This window comes from Fundulus heteroclitus, chromosome 21 (assembly GCF_011125445.2).
Source record: "Fundulus heteroclitus isolate FHET01 chromosome 21, MU-UCD_Fhet_4.1, whole genome shotgun sequence".
Taxonomy (NCBI): domain Eukaryota; kingdom Metazoa; phylum Chordata; class Actinopteri; order Cyprinodontiformes; family Fundulidae; genus Fundulus; species Fundulus heteroclitus.
This window is the reverse complement of record NC_046381.1, coordinates 27,396,416-27,417,138: the sequence shown is the minus strand read 5'-3', so window position 1 is coordinate 27,417,138 and position 20,723 is coordinate 27,396,416. Positions and strand designations below refer to the sequence as shown.

The 20,723-nt window shown below is 40.5% G+C and overlaps 1 long non-coding RNA gene across 1 annotated transcript; it reads right to left on the bottom strand.

Moving 5' to 3' along the window:
• Positions 1 to 1,351: 1,351 nt before the first annotated feature.
• LOC118556738 lies at positions 1,352 to 1,736 on the bottom strand. Its single transcript, XR_004927320.1, has 3 exons — positions 1,690 to 1,736; positions 1,469 to 1,594; positions 1,352 to 1,400 (listed from the first exon to the last, which is right to left on the bottom strand). It is a non-coding gene; the product is annotated as an uncharacterized LOC118556738 (long non-coding RNA).
• Between the last annotated feature and the right edge of the window lie 18,987 nt (positions 1,737 to 20,723).

Below are 20,723 nucleotides of genomic sequence, written 5' to 3'. Positions count from 1 at the left end.
TTTGCAGGGACTGCACTGTGGCTACTCTCTGTGCTGGAACCCGCACACCATGGATGTTTCCTCCGGAACCGTTATCTCCAAATACATTTCTCATTAGCTTAAATAATTCAAAACTGTGATTACAAAGGGGAATATTATAACTGCAACTGTATTTTTTATGTATAAAACTAAAACATACTAAAATTATCCATATATACCCTTCATTTTTGTTTCTTCCTTTTTTATAAGCCTTGCAACTGATATGAAATGGGTCTCAGTGAACTTCAACTTTAATTGAACCAGTTTTTAAAAATGGCATGCCTCTGTCTCTCCATGTGGCCGACTCTAAAACGCAGCTGAAGACACTTTCATTTAGACAAGTATTCACTTAAATGTACATCTTTTTGATGTTATCCTTACAAACTGTTCTTGTGATCTATTTGGTATTTATTACACTCTGTAAAGCACTGTGATGGTGGTGCTATATAAAAAGAGTTTACTTACTTATCTTGTGTTGACCTTTTATTACTTAATATGCACAACTGTATAAAGAGAACTAGTTACAACTAAATAAAACTAAACTACAGTGAAAAATCCAAAAGCTATTATGACCTGTTAGAAGGCCTTTGCAGAGCTGAATGCTACGCATCTCAGCATCTGAAACTTAGTTGCATTTCTGCATCTCCAACCCCGCTGAATCAAATGATGAATTCTCTCATGATCTCATTAATCAGAGTTGGAGATGCAGAAATTTATATGCATCTCATCATACCCAACTCTGCTTAATGAGATGATGAGAGAATTCATTAATTGATTCAGCGGGGTTGGAGATGCAGAAATGCTACTAAATTTCAGAAGCAGAAATCCATCTACAATTTATATGTATCTGCTAAAAGTTATATTGACAAATGTGTTTTGTTTACGTGGTATCAAACTATGTTGTTCAGAGCAGAATACCTGTAATAAATGATAGGAGCAACAATATTGGTAAGAAAATACATTTATTGACAAAAATAGAAAGTATGAACATAACTGCCAGAGTTGTATGACTCAATAAATTACAGGAGACAACATGAAGGACCCTCTATAGAGAACATGAATGGAGTGAAGCAAGGAGAGGAATTTAGGTCCATCCCAGGAGAAACTGCCACATGTTTATCACATGTAAAATAGTTATTGGGGGGGCCAGATGTTCCAATTTGAGCCCAACTTGGCTACGGTCAAAGATGACTTTTATTATGTCGATTTTGGCTGGCTCTTTATGTTGTGGCGGCGGACTGTCCAGGGATGGAGCTCTGGACAGCCTGAGAAGGCCCATGGAGAAGGTGGTGGAGGTGGCTGGTTCCTGAGCACACCCAGGAGCTGTTCTGAGGTGTTCCACCTCAGATGGCTCATCCCGGAGTCGCACTCTCCTCCTCCTACTTGCAAAATTACACAGTTTTAGATTATATTTCACAGTGTGTTGATGTGCGAGGCTACTCTTGTGTACCTATGGGAGTGGATGCAGCAGCAGCAGCCAAGGATGAAGGGCCAAGGAACTGAGACTTGGAGGCAGATGAGGCAGCAGGTATCTCAGGTAGAGGGGACCTGGCCACGCTGTCGTCATCATTTGTTTCTGTCAAAACAAACATGACATGATGCAATATTAAAACAAGTCAAAGTAAAAAAAAAACAAGACAAAAAAACATTAAATGTTGTTTGGAAATGTACCTTCTGTCTCCTCTTGGTCTTCGACTGGTGCAGGTAGGTCCGCTGCCATCGCTCGAATGACATGACGCCAGAGAACCTCCAGTTCTTCCCTTTGTTTACAGCAATGTGCATTTAGATATTCTGAGATGATAGTGTGCAAGTAGGCAATAACATTAAGGTCATTGTAACATATGATGGCCTAGTAACAATGGGAGTGATTTTAAAGCGTCGGACTGCAGTCTCCCATCAGGGGGCAATTGCCCTCACAGCTCTTGGACAGAAGCTGTTTATAAGTTTATTTGTTCTGAAGCGTTTACCTGATGGGAGAGGAGCAAACAGCACATTGCATGGGTGGGGGGGGATCAGTGGAGATGTGTCTGGCCCTACTTTGGACTCGTTCTGTGTAAATTGAGTCTAGATCCTGCAGACGCATCCCACAATCCCCTGGGCTGTCCTTCCTCTCCTGCATTGTGCAGCTCCCATACCATACAGTTATGCTGAGACACAAACACTCTCTATGGTAGCTCTGTAGAAGTTCTTTAGCAGTTTAGTGGAACGTCCAGACCTTTTCAGTTTCCTAAGGAAGAAGAGCCATTGTTGGGCCTTTTTCACCAGGTGGGAGGTGCTGAGCAGGCCTCAGCTCTACAGAGATGTGATCTGATGAACCAAAGTGTGGGGCTGCGGCAGCTTTGTATGCTCCTGGGATGTTACTTTAAGCTTGATCTAGTGTATATAACTGACATCAATATTTATGTATTTCACAAGCAGGCTAAGATCGCCGCCAAACACACTTTCCCTCACTTTTTTCTTGGCGGGAGTTGATGATAAATCATGGTATTGCATTTTTATTAACATTATTAATATTGTTAATATGCTTTGGTAAATAAATCCCGGGCTGTTTTCCACTTTTAAAAATTAGCTTAACAACAAAAGAATAGAACCTTATGTTAGCAAGTGACGTGCCGATGACAATTAGCCAAAATACAATTGTACAATGGCCGTATATCTAGTGGTTTAAAGTAAGGTTGAAGTTTTACCTGCCACTCCAGACTCTTCGCTGACTCGTCTCCATGCAAGATCCTTTCTGTTTTTGTCTCGATAATAGTAATTTGTTTAGCCATACAACTCAGGCCTACCATTACCCGCCACAATGATCCATGGTAAATGAAACTGCTTTATCTCTGCTGTGCTCCTTCAACCTACCTCAAAACCACAACCAGTGCCTGATTGGTTGCTGCGTCGTAATTTGACAGAGAAGTTCAGATTTTTTAACTCCAGCGGTCCGCAGCTACCACACCGCTCAGGTCAGAATGCACCATTAGGTTCTAAATTTTATACACCTGTCACTATGGGAGGGATTGAAACACATGAATTCACATCTGTATTTATATATTTTGGTTCAGTTGTGTACAGTGGTATAAGACGATGCATTCTTTACATAAACAGAGGATGACGTTTGCTATTCTTCAGATTAACTATCTTTTGCAAAAGGAAAAGTTAAAATGATTTGGATAAATTTGAGTAAAACAAAAGAGGAAGCATCTGTTTTGTTTTGATATTATCACCTAAGGGGCTACACAGTGGTGCAGTGGGTAGTGTTGTTGCTTTGCAGCAAGAAGGTCCTGGGTTCTAGTCAGCCCTGGTTCTTTCTGCATGGAGTTTGAATGTTCTCCCTGTGCATGCGTGGGTTCTCTCTGGGTACTCCAGCTTCCTCCCACAGTCCAAAAACATGACTGTTAGGTTAATTGGTCTCTCTAAATTGTCCTTAGGTGTGAGTGTGTGCGTGAATGGTTGTTTGTCCTGTTTGTCTCTGTGTTGCTCTGCGACAGACTGGCGACCTGTCCAGGGTGTACCCCGTGAATGCTGGAGATAGGCACCAGCACCCGCAACCCCATGAAGGATAAAGCAGATCAGAAAATGACGGATGGATGGATTATTACCTAAAACACATTTCACACATTGTTTATTAAAAGTGTGAGATTATTTCTGCCTCCAACAGGGGTCTGACATAATGTCATAATGTACTAGAAGAAATGCACTTTTCCAGTATTCTTAATATAATTTGGTTAAAGAGATTCAAGATTCTTTATTGTCATTGCATGTTACTGTAGTGAAATTCCTTTCAGGACATACCTCGGCTTAGAGTACACACAAAAAAACAACAGATAATAAAGATGTGTACAGCTTTTTTCCTTCACATTAGATCGTGCAAAAGATAAAAAGATAAAAAAAGGTTGTGTCAGAGTCCGAGGGCTTTGATATTAGTCCATTTGCAAGTGGTATGAGCCATGTTACATAGATTAGTCCATCCTTCGTGAATCACAAATAGTGAGGTGATAAGGTGATCAAATGACATTTACAGAAATGTGTAATATGATATTCTTGAGGCACCATACAGCCCCTTACTGTTGAGAACAAGTTAGGCACCAAAAAGGATTCACCAATTTGAATTGAACTTGGTACAGTACAGACCAGGGAGAAGTATGATTTGATTTCCACAAGACTGGCAGGTCTAGAGTAGGCAACGTGTGTCATAAGTTGAGAAAGTGCCTTAATCGCAGAATTTCAGCAGTCCAAAACAGTCATTGCAGATCAACACACACAGGGTGCCTTTCTAAAAGTATTCATAGCACTTGAACTTTGGCGAGCAATAGCTCAGAGAACTTGACCTAAAATCATCCAGTATCTACCTGCTGCCCACAGATGCTGAGTTTGGTACCACATTTACTCAGAAGTTAGAAGCCAGTTCTCTCTCAGCAAAGAAAAAGCATATGAGCTCCTGGTCCAGTATCTACTTCTCTTACCACCACCCATATATTTGCTCCAGAAGCTGGAGCTCCTTGGTCCCACATCAGTCGCATCCAGTGGGATAAAAGCTCAACAACTGCCAAAAGAGTTCTTTTCAGGCTCACTGGATTCATTTGAGACACAGTGGAGAAATGGCGCCTCTGCAGGGTTCTCTCCTAATGGGACAATCAATGCATTCTGGCTGAAGGTGGCATCTTTTTAGCCTTGTGACACCATCCTGATCTCGCGAACTTTCAAGGTTTCACTCGCAGATCAGTCTGGCTACTTTCCGTTAAAGAAAATTTGGAGCAGTTCACCAAACGAACGTCCAATCAGCGTTGGCTTTGAGGCGGGTTGAGGTGTGACGCAACGAGAAGCGCGACAGTTCAGTCAAAAGAACATGGCGGCTTCAGCCGATGAAACTAGCGTTAGCGTGGCTATCGAGCAAGTTTTATCGGAATTACAGAGTATTTCTCTGCTGAGCTAACGAGCCTTTACCTGCAGCAGCAAGAGTAGCTTGGCTTGTGGTTGTGTTTTCGTCGTCGCTCGTAACAGAGCGACGACAAAGCATGTTGACGAGTACGTCATATGCTTCGTTGATCTGATTGGTTTATTTGGCCCGTCTATCACCAACATAGGCCAATCAGCTAACCAGTATTTTCGCCCCTTCCCAAAATTACTTCAACGGAAGGTTTCCAGATGGATATGCGGAGCAAATCCATCTGGCGGAGTCAGGTAAGCATCTTTTAAAGATGCTGGAGGAAACCACTGCTTTCAGGATTTAGCACTTGGTGCAAAATCTCACGCTCCTTATGTCAAATGCACCCGTTGAAAAAGCTTTTTCACGAGTTATGTTGCTTAAAGATCATCTCAGGAATCGGATGGGTCTGTCGCTTCTGTCAAGTTTGATAGATGTGCATTCAGGACTAACACGGAATGGAATGACATCAGCAACATTCCGTCCTCCCCGATAGTTATTTGGGGAAATTTGACTCAACCATGTACTGATCAGAAATCACAATGGATTGTATTATAGTTCAGCGTTCAGATGTTCAGCCTTCCAGCCAATAGTGAATTTTGCAATAAAGGTAAGGAAAAAAATCGACCACAGTAAATTTAATGAGGCTAATGCACAGTGAAGGCAAGCATCTGTCTTCTGGGTTAGAAAAACAGCACCAGAAAAAAACTAATTTTCCTATCAAATTAATACTCTGTAGTGACAAAGGCAATATTTCATCATATAATTGCCTATAATTGACTTTGGAAGGCTTAAAAAAAGCATGACATAGAAGCAATATAGAACCTTTTTATTCTGCAGCACTGGTTACATTAAAAAGAATCAGTGTGCTTTATTGGAACCTTAAGTGACAGACCAGCACAAAGTAGTGCACAGTCATAAAGAGGAAGGAAAAAGATTTCTGGGTTGCAATTTTTTTCCTACGTATAAAAATAAGTCTCGCATTTTTATTCAACCCATTTTTCTCTTCCGTTTCTAAAGACTTGTGACTTCAAGAGTCCATTATAATCAGCAACACTGCTGCTCAATGGAAATTTTCATTGAGCAGAACAGAACAGTCGGATCTACAGAACGTGCGTCCAAAAACGATGCTGTGTTCAGAGTCAGTTAAATCCCCTTTCATCTCCGATCTCATGCTCAGCTCCAACTTCCGCAGCTCATCTTATATATAATTAGATTGCTAAATGCATTGGGTTGCGGCAGTGTAGCCGATTCTCTGTGCTAATGAGAAGCTGAGCAGGTGTAGCCAAACAAAGTGGACAGCGAGTATAAATTCAGAGACTTAACAGTCTCTTTCAGCCATTCATATGAAACAGTTGTGAAATGTTGAAGGTGTCTCAAAAGACATACAAGCACAACATTTAAGTTAGAGCCTTGATGGAGCAGACTGCTGTGTTTTGCATATGCAAACTGAATGTGTGTGATTTGGTGTGCGCATGCTGATGTGTTTTTGTTGCGAGTGGACCCAAGCCATCTCATTCCTCCCTCAGTGCCTCCTGACTGAGCCGTCACACGGTCTGTCACACTGAGCCCAAAGCTCTGTGTCTGCCTCTTTCATCTTATTCTCTCTCTCTCTCCCTCTCATTCCCTTTCTCTCTCACCCCTTCTCTCTTCAGTATCCTCCTACTGTCTCTCTGTCGAGAGGCCCCAGGGTCCACCCGGACTGATTGATCGAGATGTTTCAAAGGTCGGTCTGTTAACTGCTTTAATTAGTTATGTTAACTAAGACTTTCTTCTCCCTTCCTCTGATGTTTCTGATGAAGAATACCACATCTTCCTTAGAGTGGTAAGACTGCTTGGGATCACTATGATGGTGTCTCTGGCTATGTGATAAATGTCATCCTGCAGGGTATGTCTCATAGTTTGTGGTATATAAAAAATAATCTGTTTCACAAAGGCCTTGAATTTATTAATACTAAAAATTAGGGCTGGGCAAGTTAACGAGTTAATTTCGTGTTAATCCATTAGACTATTAACGGCGATATTTTCTTTAACGCGCGTTAACGCATGTTGCTCACATGCTTTTATTTTGTGAAGGTCTGTTGCTGCGGTGTAGGGGTTTGAATCAGAACAGTAGGTGGCGATAATGCGCCAATAACCTCGCTGTCAGCCAAACCTCGGATTCAGAGTAAGAAAGGTGCTGGCCGGAAAAAAACAAAGCCGACATGCGGAAGGCGGTGTTTCCCGCAGGAATTTGCTTAGGCGAGGCGGTGAGTTGGCGAACGGAACAAGTTTTGTACAAAGCGGGGGGGTCTGCTTAGACGCCGTCGGTGAAGTCGCTTCTCGTTTCAAAGTATCCATGTGTTTTTGTCTGTTTTTCCCTGCCATTCACTATATGCACGCGAGAAAGCAACAACAAAAAACCGCGTGTCAACGTCAAATAAACGCAAGCAACGCCAGCATATCGAGTTAGCAAGCATTTCAGTTTAAAGTTCTTCCAGCACGGAATATGACAGAAACAAGTTGGAACCACTGCCAAGTTAAACTTTGGTATTGAACATAAAATGGTAATGCTGCTCCCTGCTGTTACCTCAGAGCCTGTTTTTGGTAGATTTTTTCCCCATAAAGAGAATTTCCTGTCAGTGGCAATAAGCTTTAATTTATTATTATTGCTATTTTTTGTTTTACATGTTTAAGTTGAGCTTTACACTAAATATGTGTTACTGATAAGTGCTACAAATGTTACAACACTTTTGTTCATATGGCAGCAGAACATTAAAATAAAAGTGCTCTTTACACTACTTTTGAATTCATTCTTGGAGTTTGTAAATACAATGCGATTAATCATGATTAATCAGGCAAATTATGCGATTAATCGCGATTAATCAGGGCGATTAATCGCGATTAAATATTTTAATCGTTGCCCAGCCCTGTCATGATTTATGTGAACCCGAACACAACCACACGCAAGCAGAGCTTAGTTTAGAAAGTTTATTGAAGGTGGTGAATAGTGGAGGATGGATAAATCAACAGTCTGTACCGGGCTGGAGCAGGAGGATAGTGATGGCAGGAACTGGCAGTTCGGCAGGTGAATACTTGCAGTCCGAGCAACAGCAGCACGTCAGGATGAATACTTGCAGGACTGGATTAACAGCAGAACATCTGAGTGAATACTTGCAGGACTGGAGACGAAGGGAAATCAGGCTGGCAAGAAAAGGTAGGCGAGCAGTCATGAGCAGTGGTAAACAGTAACCAACAGAACGAACCGACAGGGGAGGACTGAATGCAGGGAGCTTAAATAGGGAGGCTGACAGGTGTGATGAGTACTGGCTGATAAGTGACTGACAGGTGTAGATGATTACTGAGCATGGAATCAGGAGCTGTATGGAAGGTGGAGAGTGCCATGAAATGTCCATGGTGCAGCAGGCAAGGCTGCACCATGACAAGCCCTACATACAGTATATAATCCTTTTCCTAACAATCCTGTATATTCTGTAAAAATCTGTGCATATAGGTCCCATATTTATATTTATACACAACACTTTACAGTCACCTACTATTACTTTTTACTTATACATACACTTATAAATAATATTTATATCCTGTATAGCACTTCTGGATAGATGCAAAATCACATTTCGTTGCTTTGTACTTGTGACAGTGCAATGACAATAAAGTTGAATTCTATTCTATTCTATTCTACTTGAACACACTACCTACTGCAAGGATGTTGAACTCTGGTCCTCAAGGTCTGTTGTCCTGCAACTTTTGTATGTGTCTTTGCTTCAACACACTTGAGTCAAATGTTCATACAATTAACAGGTCTGGAGAACTTGACTGCATACTAAAGAAGTAATTCAGCCATCTGATTCAGGTGTGTTAGACTAGGGACACATCCTAAAGTTCCAGCAGACAGGACCTCGAGGCCTGGAGTTGAAGGCCCCTGAATTACTGAATCAAAATAACACATCATAAAATAAAATATAGGCAGGCTGCACAGTGGGGCAGTAGGTAGCACTGCTGCCTTGCAGCAAGAAGGGTTCGAGTCTACCCTGGGTCTTTCTGCATGGAGTTTGCATGTTCTCCCTGTGTATGCGTGGGAATTCAGTCATAGCATGTAAACATTCAACAGACAGTCCAACAAACTCCTTGTGGAGTAAACATCAGCATTGACCTACTTCTAAATAAACCTCTACCCAAGCCATTATCAATTTCTATATTAGAGATGAAAGGATTGCTTCGCTTGTGATGCTCCCGTTCGGGAGATTTGTCCAGGTCGTAACGCAGTTTGTTACCGCGTCTGGGCAACTTAGGTGGCGGATGGAGACGTGACAGCTCAGTGTGGGGTCTCATCTTTGTGGACTGCTTGGCCAAAGCAGGAAAGACGGCACCTCGTCTATCGATGGAAAGAGGGGGAGAACTTCTTTGTTTGTCCTTGGTTGTGAGCTTCAACCTAATTAGAGTCCCGGACCTCCCTGTGATCTCAACAACAGCGGGAAGAGGGTGATGCTGCTCTTTGGTCATGCCAAGTTTCTTGATTACGGGTCCACATGTGTTCCAACACGTGGAATTCAGCTGAGATGATAGAGTTCTCTTCAAAACAGTGTACGCTGCCAGAAGGAGCCGTGTCATGTCTGTGTGGTTGTTTTAACACCTCGGAGGTGGGATCACAAGTATGCTGGGGTGGGTCTTGAGCTGTTCTTAAATCACTGCACTGACTTCCTGTTTACAAAAAAAGATTCTGCTATTGGCCTATATTCCCTGAATTGGTCTTGGACAGAACTACATATATCGATTTCCTGTCAAGTACAAACCAAAAAGACACCTTATGTCATCTTAGACCTGCCTACTCAGAGTTCCAAGGACAAGAACTAAACAAAGTAAATTACTTTTGGTTTCTATGATCCTAACCTCTGGAACTAACTCCCTAAAGGCCTGAAATGAGAGGAAACGGTTGGCACCTTAAAAAAAACACCACACCTTCAAAACAGTATTTTTGACTGCAGCTTTTAGTCAAAGAAATTTTCACTCATCTCTATCGAATAACGGAAGATTATACTTGTATTGAAATATGTATTTGAACAATTGTTTCTTTTTATTCAGTGCAAATATTTGCCTTTTGACGCTTTACATTTGAACAGAGCTTCAATGTTTTCCCGGTTCCCTTTTTGTCTATTTGATGTCATGTAAAGCATGGAGTGGTGACTGTGGCTTGGTGGGTATAGTAGTCATCATGCGTTGGAAGGTTATAGGTTGGATTCCAGTTTCCCCATCATATTGCACTTTGAGTGGTCAGTATGACTAGAAAAGTGCTTCCAAAAATTCAGTCCATTTACTTTGGATTGCCTTGTATATGAATGGTGTAATGCATTTACCCGCCTCATCTATGGAGCTACATTTTCTAGGGAATAGAATTTGTGACTGATATTTTAATATAAAATCCTAAGTATCTTATAAAAGTTTATATCCCACATTAGTTGCTCTTAGTTGACTACTCACAGCAGGAAAACCAGTCAAACAGGTTTCTGTTGCTGTTCTCCTAAATCTAGAAAATTCAAGTGGCTAAAATTAGTATTGGTAGGTTTACAAAAACCAAAAAATGTCCAATACCCCATGCTTAGAAAATCTGTAGTTGTAACATTTTAGACACAGCTTGAAATTTATTTACAATGTGTAATACTCAAAATATCAGACTCCAGTAGTGATTGCCTTCTTAAATAATTTATGTCCTCCTAATTAGCTATTTTAATGGGCACAGCTGGTTAACTATAAGGACATCGGCAGGACACTCTGAGGAGATAATGAAGGTGATGATATAGCCTATTACCTCCTTTGTGTGTGCTGTGCTAGATCCATATAAATGCAAATGGGGCTAAGGTTAGCTGTATTTAATCATCCCAGGGAACAGCACACTGACCAGTAAGATGTTTAAATACAGCTTTAAGGTTTGAGTCAGACATGTCAATAAGGTCAACTGACTTTCATGAACACCAAGTCAGTCAGTAGAGAGGTCAGTGGTGAAGTTGTGGAACATTTTACAGCAGGGTTGTGTTTAAAAAAAACATCTAACAAGTTCTGACATCATTCAGAGCTCTGTTTAATCCATCATTTGAAAATGGTAAGAACATAGCAGTTCTTACCATTTTCTTTGGTAACAAACAAACAAACATTAACTCATATCTGATTTGGCCTACATGCCAAATGCAATATGTAGGCCACTGCACAGAATCATCAACAAACTATCAACACTGTAAAATATGTATGTGGCAGCATCATGTTGTGCTTTTCTTTCTAGAGACAGTGAAGCTGGTCAGATATGATACAAAGATGAAAGGAGCTAGATACAATGCAATCTAAGGGAAAAAAAAAGTTAGACGCTGCAAATGACTTGACAAAGCGGTTGAGGCTTCAACAGGAAAATTATAATAACACAGTAAGATAGTTATGTGGATTAAACAATATTCAGGTGTTATACAAAGGGCAGTCCTTAATCTAATTGTCATGGTTGTTATGAGTATCCTGAACTGGTTGTCGGTTCTCACCTGGAACTGCAGGTTTCCTCTTGGGCAGTGGTGGGCATAGCTAACCAAAAAGTTAACTTCACTAAAGCATATTCTGCACACAATGCAACATCAGATTTTTCCAAAGAGGTTGGTTCGCTGCTTGGGGTCTGGTCCGCCAGACTGGCACAGCGCTTTCTGGAGCGGATGAAGGAGCAGATGACAGCTGGGGAGAGGCGGCTCCTGCGGCTACACGTTATAAAAAAAAGTGCCTGCCTGACCCGACTGACCCGTTCCCGGACGTGTTCCTGGTTCCGGACTTTGAGGAGGACAGTGGTCCCCTGCTGCAAAGTGTGGTCCCAGGGATGGACCTATGTAAAACGGATCCAAAAGCACTTTACAAATGTTGTATGTAAATCCTGAACAAGAGAACTCTCCACAGCAGAGCAATCGGTGTGTGGAGTGACGAACTTGGAGGACAAAAACCTCAGTGGAGGACTCTATACAAGCCTCTGATAAATAAACGGACTGGTGACCTTCAGTGGAGGATACTCCATGGGGCTATCACATCAAACTCGTTTTTATCTGTCATCAGTCCTGGAGTTTTAAATCAGTGTCCTTTTTGCAGATTGTCTGAGAGTGTGTTTCATATCTTTATGGATTGTGTACGACTGACTGTATTTTTTAATTTTTATCAAGCATTTTTAGCCTTTTTGGCGTGATTTTTACCAATTCCATTTTCATCAACGGTGTGCATTACAGTCGAGCCACTACTATCAAATCCCGGATTTGAAAATTTTTTAATTGCCGAAGCAAAGATGGCTATTTATTTAACACGACAAGACAAAATGCAGGCTGGACCTCAACTAGATGCGGTGGCTCTGTGGAAGTGTAACATCAAGGCCAGGTTGAGGTTGGAGTTTTTCTTCCACAGAGCCACTGGGGATTTGACGGTTTTTTTTTGTTTGTTTTTTTACAACTGTGGGGTTTTAAGAGTGTTTTGTGCACCATCTCTTAACAAGAAGAACTAAAATATAACATGCTGCTAATGTAAACATTTACTATTTCTTGTTGTTTCTTTTTTGACCTAAATTTGTGAAAGTTTATTGTTAAATTATTGTGCAATAAATGTTTTCTTAAAAATCAAAAACAAAAATCTTCTTCTTGCTTTTATTGGCGGTTGGGAAACATCTTTTCGGTGTGCATTACCGCCACCAACTGGTGAGGAATGTGGATCAGAATGGCCCCAATCCTAAAGATACTTATATTTATGTGTCATATATATATATATATATATATATATATATATATATATATATATATATATATATATATATATATATATATATATACATAAAATATTAATTTACAAATACTAAATCCTCCTAATTATTCCTGTTATTAAATATTTAAATAAATATTGATAACATTTATTTTTTGAATTTTTCTGCAGAATATCTATTACATCAAATTTAACTTTCTCCTTGTTAAGGTCTCTAACCAAATTACTTCTTTCTTCTTCATACATTCATACAATACATCACTTCATGTTCTACTGTTTCATCTTGTCCACAATATTCACATTTACCTGACATATGTTTCCCTATTTTAAATAGTGTTTTATTTAATCCTGTATGTCCAAATCTAAGTCTTGAAATAACGGTTTCCTCTCTTCTGCTATCCTCATTTCTCTGACTTTCCGTTGAATCCTATACAACCATCTTCCTCTCCATTCTTCTTCCCATTGTTTTGCCACCTTTCCTTCATCCTTTATTTAATGATAAATTTGATTTATGTCTTACTTAAGTTAATCACCATATCAATGGTTCTATTTTTTTAAGCTTCCTTAGTAATCTTATCTGCAATTTCATTTCCATTAATCCCTATATGTGCTGGAACCCAAAGAAATGTAACAGTAATACCCATCATTTGAACTTTATATAAAATTTGCTATATTTCAATTAAGATGTCTGATCTACTTTCAGAAAAAAAATATTTTGTATACTGATTAAAGCTGAGCTTGAATCTGAACATATAATTGATCTTAATGGTAACAATATTGCTAGCAATTTGCCAGTAATCTCGTTGTCTGCAGGTGTGCCCAATCACTTCATTACCAGATATTTTGCTGACATCTAAGACCCAGAGCCTGTGTCAGAGTACCTATCAAGCTGCCCCAATTCTGCCTCTACCAACACCACTCACCTGTCTGTCCACCCCCCAATGCCAGGCCATCATCACCACTCCACTTGGAAAACAAACAAAGGATCATTTGTAACCTACACCGCTTACCACAATCTGCCAACCTCAGCCTCTGTAGATGTTTTTATCTCCCTCCTGGATCTTCACCATCACACAAACAAACAAAAATCTATTTACTTATCTTCATTGTCATCATCATCATTAGTGCCCAAGCTCTTTAACTCTGTTAACACTTGCCTTTAATCCCCAGTGCATTCCTAGATCCCTTCACAAAAACCAAAGATCAAAAATTGTTCAAATTATTGGACAATTTCTGACAGCTCAAAATAAGTATTGAGTGCCCTGTTTTTACTAATAAACATTTGGACCTTCGTCAGTTGTCTGTAGTTCCTGCCTGCTCAGGAGTCTCACAGAACACCAACATGAGTGCTGCTTATATAGCAGGGCCGCACGCTGCTGAACGAGCCGCAGGTGTGTACCACGCCCATCTGTCACTCCAGCCACCTGTGGAGAAGGGAGAGGGAGGAAAAAAAGGCAAAGCCGGCAGAAAACTGTACAGCGCTGCCACCAGAATCCTGACAAGTACTAAACATAACTAGTGGAAATGCAGGAAACTGTAATGGTTGAAGCTGGTAAACCCAATATTCAGCTGCACACAGAGTTACGATTTAAAAGGTTTATTGTGAAGGATGAATCGTGGCAAGTGAGGCAGAAGAGTAGAACCAGAATTGTGGCTGATGATGCAGGCAGGCAGGGATGAGCTGGAGACCAGAGGATGCAGATAGAGAGAGACCAGAACAGGCGATGTGGACCGGGGAACCACCAGAACGGGCAGAGCAAGCAGCTGGGACTCACTGGGAAACAGGCAGAACTGCAGCATGCAGACAGAGGCAACTTAACTGAAGAGTCCAGCTGGCTGAACAGACAGGATTTGATAGGGCACATCTGAGGCAAGGTACACCACAAAGGACAAGATGAGATCAGATGAGAAGAGAGGAAGGAGAGACATTCTGGCAGGGATGAGTTGACTGAAGCAGGTATATGTAGGCTGGTGAGCTGAGTTTACTGATTAGTGGCAACAGAAAGAGATGTTTTAGAGTGGAGTGGTGGCTGGAGGGAGACTGAGCTGATCGGATGATGACTGGTGGCTGATAGATGACAGGCTGATAGGAAAAGTCCAAAACAAAACAGACAAAAACCTAAATCATGACAAAAACCAGACATCAGACACCCAAAATGGTCCCGCGCAGTATTGTAAATAATCATGAAGAATATTCGGTGTGTTTATGGCAGCTAAACAGACATAAACAGAGGGTTGGCGATGTAAAAGAAGTATATTCACCCATTGCATACAGGAAGACGTAAAGCCCATAGAGATCTTTTTTTAATAAAAGGTCTAAAAAACATTTGCTTTATTTATTAAAAGCTGATTGCTTTACACCAGGGATTCCCAAACTGCGGTGCGCGCACCCCTGGGGATGCGCGAGCTGCCACTAGGGGGTGCGCGAGCTGAAATCTGTAATGGCTGTTTGACAGTGTTTTTTTCCCCACACCATAAAGACGTGTAAATAAACATTTCCTTTGTGGAAACTAAAATCAAAACAGCAAATTAAATAAATAAATAAATAAAATGTATTGACATGAAAATCTGTTTATTTTAAAAAGTCTTGTTCTACGCTTCATTTTACGATGAATTTATCTTCTACGCATTGTGCTTCAATGCGTAGAAGAAGCAGCTTGTGTCCTCTACTTCATTCATTCTCGCAAATATGCTCAGTTGGCTGAAACCAGGGAATCGGAGGCAACAGACAAGTGAATTGCAAACCAATGACAAATGTCAATGTCATTGACAAATGTCTGTCCAAGTCTTTCCTCGCTTCACGTCGTGTACGTCAGTAGAGGGACAATTGAATTCGGGCCGAAAGTTTTTACAAGCTTAAACTGAGCTACCAGTTTTTTTTCCATCGAGTAGCGTACAAACAGCGCTGTTCATGTTGCGGTGACTCTGAACCTACCAGCATTGACAAGTATGACTCGCCCACCCCGCTGCAGCCTCCGCGATTTATTGACTATGGTCACGCACAGAGCTGCAATACGTTTCATTGAGATTCAGACAGGCGCAGTTCATTTTACAGATGCGGTTTTAGAGCATATTCGGGCAGGGACAAACCGGCGGTGGGGCTGAGGGGAGCTGAGGTGTGTCTCTCTCTCTCGGACACAAATCAAAGTTCTTCGTGTTTGTATTTTGTAAATTGTGACACAGATTAAGAAGCTGGTGCACAAAAAAAACAAAGTGAGAACACACACAGGTAGATCATCAGTTTAATCCCTTGCTTCAGAGACGTTTCAGGTTGTGGAGGTGTGACCGTCTCTTTCTTTCTCTCGCTCCAGGCTGAGCCACTGATGCACCTGCAAAATCCTCAGGATTCTGTTATGGATGTTGCAACTTTATTGCAGTTTAATTCAAATTATGTTCTAATTTTATTCCCACAACTTTTGTTAAGATGGTTGAATTGATGTAACTGCAACAGAATTTTTTCTTTTTTTGGGGTGGGGTTGTGCCAAGCCGGTTGGTACACTGAAGGGGGTGCGCGACTAAAAAAGTTTGGGAACCCCTGCTTTACACAATGTGGGTTGTTGCTTTAGACTTGATTTACACTGCATGTGATGGAAACTTAAGTCAAAATCATTGTTTGTACCAACAAAGTTCACTTTAACCACTACGCAACCTCTCCCCTAAACCTTATGCAGAGTGGTGGACATTGCATATTTTGTGGAGCAAGGTTGTGTTGGATTAGGAATGCACAGCTGCAATGTGTGGGTTAACAAGCCACTCCAATTTAAGGTCTATGCAAAAAAGCTTTCCAACAGGATCAAGGTTTTCAAACACAATAAAGGCTCTGATCCATCCTCAGCCTGATCAAATTTAGCTCATCAGTTTGAACGCCACCCTTGTCCATTACCCACATTTTGCTCTTTCATCATATATCTGTAACAACTGTCTAACAATAGCCAAAGGTGGAGCCTAACCATAAAAGTGTGTGTGTCACCTTTAACCACCTATTCCATTCTAGACCTATCACAAAGTTATACAGTAGGAACCCTATGGGATTTACATTAATTGATTTTCTTCTTAAAATATAAGTTGACAGTGTCCATCACCACACCACCATGTTATCATTCAGATGAAAGTATTTTCAATCCATATTTACTACTGCAGCAACCACTGTTATCAGTCAAAATTAAGTACAAAGACAAACCAGACTTACGTCACTGAACGTCTGAAAATATCTATATTTTTTGCAAGCTGCCCAACATTATGAATTCAAAACATAGTTTTGTCTTGTTCTGTACTTTAACAAACACAATATTCTAAAATGATTTCCTTCCCCTAAATATCAATAGCTTTTGACTCTCCCAGGGTTCAGTGGAGTTGCCAGGCTTTGTGCAATGTGTCTGCCAGGCTTTAAAGGTCATAAAGTCAGTCAGCTTGTAAATGTGGGTTTCTTAATAGAAATGACATAACATGACCCATATGGTCTGATCTACACTTAATGAGGACTTCAAATGACATCTGAGATGACACTTCATGAATAATTGATGTGTCCTAGGCTTATATGAGCTGGTTAGTACACATCTTCTATGTTTAGATTTGACAAACATTGAAAGCTAAGCATATTATACACACTTTGATGTGTATTTAACATTTGAATCAAATTATATATTTGTTTGAAATAGTGTTCAGATTTTCCCAGATTTCTAAATTAAACGTTTACAGTCCTAATGTGCTCAACATGTTGCTTGGTTCACTATACATTATGAGGGTTGATTGGATTGCTCTTTTTCTGATATTTAATGCTGATCTACAATTTGCTGATTTGTGTGTGATTATACATTTTTATGGATTCTAGTGTTCAGTGTTGTTTAGTAGATTATATAGGGTGGCCATCTTGGATAGGTGTAAATTATCCTGAATAAGATCCATTTGCAGAAAGAGTTATGTGCTGTACTCACTGAAGGTTTTGAGCACACACGTCAAATACTTTTTATTATGCAGTTTTAATGCAGGCAAGCATCCTTTAGATTTTCAGAAATATCATCTGGCATTATAATTACAGAATTAACTGTGTCACAACTGTAGCAATCATTAGCATATAGAACGTCACACACCCACGATGGTGCAGTATTGATTTTTTACAATACGCAGTATTGTAAATAATGATGAAGAATAGTCGGAGTGTTTTCGGCAGCTAAACAGAAATAAACAGAGGTTTAGAGCTGTAAAAGAAGACAGTATGTTCACCCATTGCATACACTGAGGAATTTAAGGTCGGACGACTGATAAAGGGCACACACATCAAGTATTGACTCAGATATTTTTATTCTGCCATTTTGATGCAGACATGCGTCCTTTAGATTTTCAGAAATATCATCTGGCATTATAATTACAAAATTAACTGTATCTGAACATACATTAGCATATGGAAATTATTTGGAAAAAACTGTACTCTTTGCGTTAATATATTAGCAAAGTCCACTGAATAGCGACCTTATCTACCCACTAAGCCACAGTGGGTCGACTAGTGGCCTCACAACTGGAAGGTTTTGGGTTCAATTTCATCTTCCCTCGGTCAAGGCACCTAACCCTATGTAGCCTACCGATCTGTGTATTGGTGTATGAATATGTGTGTGTTTTGTGTGTGTGTTTGTGTGTATGTGTGTGTTAGTGAGTGCAACCGGGTGAATGTGACTGTAATGTGGAACACTTTAAAAGGTTAGTATATACATTATGTCTACATTCATTTATGTCTATATTCAATTATGTCTATATTCTATATACATTTAAATTCAGTCCATTTAGATTAAAAGTATGTGTCTGTAAACCACATCACACAATAAACTCAGAAAATCAGATTGGAATTTCTTTGATTGTTCTAAAAGTTACACCCATCAACAGCGAAGATAAAACAGCTGACAGCGCAGAGGTATAACAGCCATTATACTTGTGAGAGGGAAACCATAACCAATCCAATCATGTCAACAAAACTCAAGAATATTTTGTGGACTCTGGAAATATGTTATTGTAGTTTTTTGTTGCAGTCAGAGTTCTTTTTTTGGGGAGATGTTGAAAAATTCTGAAGAAATAATATTGCAATTTTGAGACTCTACATACTACACATACTGCTGGCTTGAACACTCCTCGTCAGATGTTGGGGAATCAGGACATTCTGATGGGCCAGTGTACACGTTGGTAATATCAGAGATTATGGAAAGGCTGGAATTCTACTTTACCATCAAGCAAAATGAAAGGCTAAGTTAGTGGGCTCAAACTCCAGGCCTAGTGGGCTGTTGTCCTGCAACCTTTAGATGTGTTGCTTCAACACACCCGGTTCCAATATGAGGTCCCTATTAGAGCTCTGCAGAGCTTGACTGCATACTAGTGAGCGAGTTTATCCATTTGATTCAGGTGTGTAGGGCAAGGGACACATCTAGACGTTGCAGGACACTGGCCCTGGACAATTTGAGTTTGAGACCACTGGGCTAAGTGCAGAGATTTGGGATCTTAGAAATCCAACATCCAGATTATAAATAACCTCTGATTTAGTGTTGTAATATTTGCATAGATGGAATTACCATCCCAACTAGATATTACAAAAAATATGAACATGATAGCAGACCCATCTGAAGCTTAAACCGAACTGGAGAAGAAGGTTTAGGAGTGACTGTGGCTTGATGGGTTGAGTAGTTGTCTTGCAATCAGAAGGTTGTGGGTTTGATTCCAGCTTCCCCTTGTCATATGTTGATGTGCCCTTGGGCAAAGCACTTAACCCCATGTTGCCTAACATGCTGTGTATCGGTGTATGGGAGTGTGGCTCTAGTGTACAGCGCTTTGACTGGTCAGGATGACTGGAAAAGTGCTATATAACATGACAGTCCATTTAATGTTTAGTAGTTGGATGAGCTGAGCTCTGGACGCACATGTCAGATATAGCAGCCAGGATGAATAGACACATGAGTCAGTGTCACAATCTCTAGGTTTTTGTGTTTTGACCGGTTCCTTCAGTTTCCTAGATCGTGATTTCTTCAGTTATTCCAGTATGCTATTTATCCTCAGATGTTTTTTTTATGTTTTATTTTTTACTTTAGTGGAATTTTCATTGGATTTTCTTCTCAGTTCATTCTATGTACATTTTGTTTTATTTCCTGTTTCCCACCAGTTCATTGCTTTCCTCTCTTCTGCTCATCTGTTTCCTTGGTCTCAGCTGCTCCTCAGTTGTTCTTCATGACTTTCACCCTTCTTCTGCCTAATTTCTCCACTGCATTTCTGCATATGTATATTCTCTGTGATTGTCTTTGCTCTCCGCTGGTTTCTCTGCTGACTCTATGTTCCTGTGATCTGGTTCCCCTGCCAATATTTTTGCAATTGCTTCTCTTCATGGTTTGTTGTCCTAGCCTGGTTCTGTGTTTAATAAGTTTTTCTTATTTAATTTATTTTTTACTGCGCTTGGGATCTACCACATCATGATAGTCAGTACTTGTGTAAGGACCGGAATTCAATTCAAATATACTTTCTTTACTTCCAAGCATAAAAACAGAGACCTAAGGGAGGTGGATTCCAAGTGGGACGTAATTTTGGGTATCATCCACATAACAATGAAAAGAGATCCTAGATTTTCTAAAAATAGAGCCAAGAGGGAGCAGGTAGAACATGAAGAGAAGGGGGTCCAAAACTGAGCCCTGCAGGACACCACACAAGAGAGAGGCAAAGGAGGACATATGGTCATCAAGACAGACACTAAAAGTACGCTTGACTAAATAAGATTTAAAGCCATACTAAGTCATTTTTGAGCACCGCTCCCCCTACAGGACGTTTTGAGAACAGCTCTGTCATAAATTCCTGCTCCTCCCTGCGTGTCCCCCCACCTCCAGACGGCTCAGCAGCAGTGCACTATCAATCTCAAATCAGCTAGAAAACAGAGGGAGAGATGTGTGTATGCAGACGGGAGAGCGGCTCACTGTTAGCCCAGCATAATGCAATGCGGGTGAGTCTATTTTTAGCTGTTGTTTATTTAGGAGTGGGAGGGGGGCAAGGAGGAGAGAGAGAAAGA